General features: G+C 44.1%; 1 long non-coding RNA gene across 1 annotated transcript in view; it reads left to right on the top strand.

Annotated features, from left to right (window-relative positions):
• The first annotated feature begins 6 nt into the window (after nucleotides 1-6).
• LOC108448171 overlaps nucleotides 7-6,324 on the top strand; it is a 9,111-nt gene continuing 2,793 nt past the window's right edge. Inside the window, exons 1-2 of the long non-coding RNA XR_001863968.1 lie at nucleotides 7-4,470; nucleotides 5,921-5,922. This is a non-coding gene — a long non-coding RNA (uncharacterized LOC108448171). The remainder of the gene's footprint in view (nucleotides 4,471-5,920; nucleotides 5,923-6,324) is intronic.

Consider the following 6,324-nt stretch of genomic DNA (forward strand, 5'->3'; position numbering starts at 1 on the left):
CCTTGTGGGCTGATGTCAGCAGGACTCACACGTTCAGTTTTCTCACCTGTGAAGCTACAGGTCGAGTTAAGTTTGGGGTAGGTCTGGGGTGTAGAACAAGGGCTCCCAATATCAGCCTTGCTATGTGAGAGGAGCCCACCTGCTGTGAGTGTCCAGAGAAAGTTTCCCCTGGTTGGGGCCTGCAGGCCATTAAAAACCTATCACTTCAGCGCTACCCAAAATGTAAGTGCCATGCCTGACCTTCACCTTACACTAGACAGCCTGGTGGACTTAACTGGCATTGGGATTACTCGGATATCATGGGCCTTCTCATTTTCCTCTGGAAAATTTTTGCACCTAAGCTCTCCCTGAATTATGTTCTAAACAGACTTGCATGGTTTTAAATGCATATATAAACACTAAATTATTAAGCTTAATTACTTTTAATTATAGGTAGTAAATAATAGCCATTTATACTGAGGTAGCATATAATATCTCAAAAAGACTCTTCCAGGATATTAGGTACAAATAAACAATGTCAGTTTGCATCCCTAAAAGTTGACAGCCTAAATTGCTTACAGATTTACAGCTTCCACATGAACTTCTTGCAGTGTGTTTTTACTCATTCATGGGATCTAGAAAACATATCAACAGTGAAGTTTTGACTCCACTCATTTCATTTAGTTGAATTTTCTGCTGCAGGTTCTGATCAGATTATATAGGAAGAACTTTCTTTTTTTCACACTTAAGTTAGTTCTCCAACATGGTACTTGGCAGAAAATGAGACTGGATTTTAGCCATATAGAAATCTACATAATTCCAAGCAATGTAAGGAATTCAAGCACAACAGACTGAGAGGCCAGTTGTAAACCATCTGTACTCTTTAGGGCTTTCTGTAATCCAACAGAGAAAGCTTTCAGAGAAAGGACTATAGCAGAACTGAAAAATGCATTTGACAGAAGAGAAACAGTATTGGTAACTTGGAGTTAAATTTCTATAAAACAGATATCAAACCCCAGGCAACAGACCAACAAAGACTTTCCAGAATCCAAATATGTGCACTCTGTAGGCAGCACAGGCTGCAATAGAAAGGAAGGATATAATCTGGAAATTAGGAAGTAAATCCTGAATTGGCTAGAGTGTGCAGGTAGAAGATCTGGTGATGAGAACAGCTCGGAATCAGTATCCCTCAAACAGAGCTCAAATGAAAACACAGCAGTCAAATTAGGGATGATGTAGGTTTGCCTATAAAAATTACCAAGTGCTTTGGCTTGGTTTCCAAACTGAACTTGTTAACATCGATTCACCTGGAAATGGCATTTGTGACTGGGATAACAAGCATCAAAACATGATAATGGATATCTACAGCAGATGGAGAGATTCACATGTTGCCATAGAAACCATGCAGGAAAAGTGTGTAGGAGTAAAGCATGGCACAGAAAAGCATCTGGGAGAAAGGGCTGAGAGCTGAACTTACTCAGCAGCTCTTAAGGTTAGATGACACATTAATAAAAACAGTAGTTTTTCAGGATATAGAGAATCACAGAGGAAAGGAGTCCTAACAGTGAGCTGCAGAACAGCTGAAGGCAGCAGTGCCATGTTGTGCCATAGTGTGGAGCAGAAAAAGTCTGTAGAGAAAGGCTGGAGATGGCCACGAGATGGATGAAAAAGCTGGGAAGACCCTCAACCAGAACCACAGCACATGCCCCCCTGTGCCTGATGAGCACACCCAGACCCAGGGGGGTGATAAGGGCACGTGCATTTCTTGGACTCCTCTCCCAGCAGCAAGTCCATGGAAGGTAACCCAGCTTGGCTCATTCGGTGCCTGCTCACTCTCTCCCCTGCAGAGAACCTCTTGGGCAGTCCCACAGTGCTTCAGAGCTGACTCCTCTGTGAGGGACTCACATGTGGCAACATTTCCTGAAGAAATCAGGCCCTAAGCAGACGAATGTGTGGTTTTAATTCCAGAATTCCCCACACAAAGAGCTTGAGTAGGGGAATATCTGGAGCAAGCTCCTCTTTTACTCTGTTGGGGTGAATGACACGGCAGAAAAGATCTCGAACTCAGGGAGAAGGAGTCACCCGGGGGTTGTTGAGGCAAGGCAGAAGGCAAACCGTTCTATGGTTCAGAAGAACCAGACAGAGGTGACAGGGTCCAGCTGTTGCCCTTTGTGCTAGAACAGCCTGCACTCAGCCACAGTGGCCTGTGAGGCAACACCCTGAGCTCCCTTCCTGCTCACAAGTTGGAGAGAAAAGGGCAGGGAGGCATCCCTGTGTGAGCAGGGTTTGAGCAAGCAGAGGGTTGGCACCTGGAAAAGACCCAGGACACACATCCAGCTGTCAGCAGCAGCTCCATCACACTGCCAGAAGGGATTCAAGGGCAGGAAAAGGGATTGAAATGTGGAGTTCATCAATGGTGGGGCTATGGAAATGTCTCAAACTCTGTAACATGGTTATCTCCTGCTACTGCTGCTGAGCTGCATCTCTAGAACAAGCTTTTTTAGTCTGTGTGGGGAGTTGGAAGTCCTCCAAGACAAGTGCTCTGAGGGTTCCAGGTGGCGGGGCTGGGTGGTGGGCAGAACCAGTGGCTGTTGAGCTCTAAAAGATAAAAGGCAGTGTGAGTGTGTGATTGCAGTTTGCCAGTGTGGAGAGGGATGGGGTGGCGTGGGCTTCGCTCTCGTGTGGTGGCTGCAGAGCAGTGTTGCTTCTGACACTTTTGCAGCTCAGTGGCTGCGTGATGAGGATGACAGCTCCAAGCTGTGGCAAGCTGCTCTGCACACAGAAGCATTAAAGAAAAATTACACAGGCAGTAACTCCAAAGAAGCCTCTCCGGAGGCTCCTATTCTTCACTCCTGATCTTCACTGAGTTCCCAGGACACAGTTGTTTCCTCAGAGGGTGTCTCACAGATGGGAAGCTACTGGGATTACACTCCCAGCTTCCAGCCAGACCGAGCCTTTGCTGCTGCCCCAGTTTCCATTTCCACGTCAGGATTGTGTAGGGTTGAGGTAATGCTGGACCCCGGAGCATGACTCAGTATAAAGTCACACTGAGTGCTGCTCAAAACGGTGCCAAATGTGAGTGTGAAGAACGTGAGTGGGTTGTGGACAGGGATGGAAACTTCGTAAGCAATGTATGCTGCTGTCATGTATGAGTGTGTTGCTTTCAGCTGGACCTGCATTACAGCAGGATATGACGCATAGGCACTGATAGAGAAGAGCAAGGAAATTAGGGGATGACTGACAGTGATTGAAAAAAGATTTTGACTCCTTTAGACTCCTTAAGATTGGATGAATAACTGTTCAAAGCAAGCACCAGTGCTTCATACATGTTAAATAGCAAAACCAGAGACCCAGGGACTCAGTGATGCCTCTAAAGCTCCAAAATTAAGACATTCTGTCAAAATATATTCACAGTGTGAAGTGCTCTGGTGGGTGAAATAGTTTGTGTTACATTTACCTGACCTTACTGGCCATTTTCACCTATGATCAGGAGAATACGGCTATGTGCTCAATGTGTTGAAGGAGAAAGGCTGTTTATTTTAACCAGATTTCCTTTCTTGTTCTTGTGTCATGGAATCTACACTTTTATTAGGTAGGTATTGTTTATACTTAGTAAGAATAGGAAGTTCTTTCATGTTCATTATCCAGAAGAGACCAGACAGAAACATTGTTTCCCAGGCTATTCATAAAGTATCAATTGCCTTGAGAAAGAATCTAACCCCAAGAACAATTGTACGATTAAAAAATGCAGATATGAAGCTCCATCAGCAACGTTACTTTTCTGTCATTCCCTCATTGCCTGGCAGCTCCCCCAGTTCAGCAATGATTATGAGAAGTGGCACTTCTCATGCAGTAAAAGCAGGCTGCACTTCTGACTTTCCTTTCCTAGGACTGATGTCATTCCCCCGTATGCCTGTAGAGGATGTAGTTCCCTTAGCAGACAGGAGCAGTAATAATTTTGTCTTCTGTGGCCCAGCTACCAGAGGCAGATCCAGATTTAAGACGGTTAAACTTGGTCTCATCCTAAGATACTACTAAGTCAGGAAAAAAAAATCCTGAATTAGACCAACAAGAGAGTGATAAAAAACTTGAATTGTTATATATATATATTTTTAAAATTTGCACTTTTATTTTAAGATGCAGGTGATGAAAACAATGCTGAAATTCATAGCTTTTACTCTTTGAACTTTGCTGCTCTGAAGACACAATACTCATCTGAAGAAATTTTAAGCATGTTAAATGGCTTTAAACTGAAAGAGAATAGGTTTAGATTAGGTATTAGAAAGAAGTTCTTGACTGAGAGAGTAGTGAGACACTGGCAGAAGTTATCCAGAGAAGCTGTGGATGCCACATCCCCTGAAAGTGTCCAAGGCCAGGTTGGCTGGAGCTCTGAGCAACCTGATCTAATGGAAGGTGTCCCTGCCCATGGCAGTGGGGTGGAAAAAGGTATCTTTAAGGTTGCTTCTAACCCAGGCCATTCTACAATTCTATGTATAGCCAGACTATAAACTTTGAAAGAAAAAACAAGATTTGTTTTGGTGTTGATCAGATCCTGGGCAGTTTACTGAAATTAACAGAATGATTAGTTGTGGGAAATTTGCTTGACGATAAAATAAAATCTACTTCAGCTTGTAGCCATATTCAGGCCTACAAGGATTCGATTTGACAAATGTCAATAAACATTTGCTATCCTATTCATGTGTTCCCCCTCCAGATCTGCAGCTCTTCCTCATCTCCTCCTCCAGACCCAGGAATCCCAGGCAGTGGCGAGGCTCTGGCAGGCTGCAGGCAGGGCACAGCTGTGGAGTCCCAGCACTCACCTCCTGCTGCTCTCCCAAGGGCCAGCGTGGGATCTGTGTCATTTTGAGCCACTAAATGATAACTGGGGAAGGAGACTGAGAGCAACGAACTGAGCACAAGTTATAATTAGTAACACCCTAAACTAAAGAGAAAAGGCAGCTGGAACTGTGTAAGCCCTTAGCAAACATAGTTGAGCTGTCAGCCTTTCTGTGCTCTTCAGCATTTTGTCAATGCCATCTTATGAGAGCCTCTGGTACTGCACATGCAGCACCTTTTTAAAGAGAAAAAAGCAAATGCATGGGGGAAGCAAACCTGAGCTCACCGTGCTCAGGGACTAAATGAGGGGCTGCAGAAATATGCACTAAGGATTGCTGGCTTGTCTGGGGTGTTGGAGATGTTCTGCGTGGAGGAACATCCTACTGACCATCTGTGATGCTTACAAAGGTCTAGCACGGGTGAAGCTGTGTCTCTGCTGGGACTGGTTGTCCTTGAGCAGGGGGGAAATAAAGCACACAAGTGGAACTCTTGCCTGAGTTGCTTTTGCTTCAAATTTTCCCAGGAAAATTTCAGGGTTATTGGCATACATTATGATACCATGCAATTATGTTACATTTTCAATTAAAGTTTCAAGTGATTGGCAGAGTCAGAAGTAACTTGTCTGGAGGGCAAGAAGAGTGCAGTTTTGGCCAAAATTGTCTTTGATAGACTGTGTTACTCTGCTGATCTGTTCACCTGTGTGTCCATAGGAGAAAAATGCAGGAAAAAAAAAACCACCTTTTTTTTTCCTTCAGTGACAAGCATGCTCCTAAAAAAGGCAGAAGTGGTCAGTTTTATGTCTGTGCACTGGTAATATCTCCTGTCCCTGTAAGAGAGATTCTAGGTGTAGATGCAACAGGCAATCTACACTGGTCTGCTGGTGGAGATTGTGTGTATGCTTGGCAGGGAGAGATGGATATGTGATAATTTAGAACCAGATTAAATGTTATAAATATATTTTAAAGACACAATGCTCATAATGTGCCATCACCATTTGCTGGCCAAAGGCAAAGGCATTTTGAATGTCACTGTGAAAGCTGTAACATGCTGGTAGGAGATAGGAAAGCCAGGGCAGCTTTCATGGGGTAAAAAGCTGCTACCAGAGGAGTACTGTAAGTAAATAAATTATTTGTCTGAAATATGTTATCCTTTAAATTTTTGCTTCTATGTATGATTCTCGCATAGGGAATTTTTAGCATCTTCTGCAACACAGTTGTTTACAGCATTGTAAGTGTATAATAAGAGCTGGAGAGCGGAGGAGGGAGTTTGGATGAGACGTGGAGTGGCCTCACTAACCACAGTCATGTCTGGTTCTGCCTTCCTCTTCTTCACGTGCAGATTGATTAAAGTCAAAATGAGGATCCTCTGCCCCTGATTTTAAGAAATAATGCAGCTGCAGTCAGTGAAGTTGGGGTTGGCCAAAAGCCGTGCCTGGCCTGAAAGATTTCGTAGAGCCAGACCAATCTCTCCCAGTTAGATATGTCGGCATTCTATAACAGTAAAAGACCG

Source organism: Corvus brachyrhynchos, unplaced genomic scaffold (genome assembly GCF_000691975.1).
Source record: "Corvus brachyrhynchos isolate BGI_N302 unplaced genomic scaffold, ASM69197v1 scaffold126, whole genome shotgun sequence".
Taxonomy (NCBI): Eukaryota; Metazoa; Chordata; class Aves; order Passeriformes; family Corvidae; genus Corvus; species Corvus brachyrhynchos.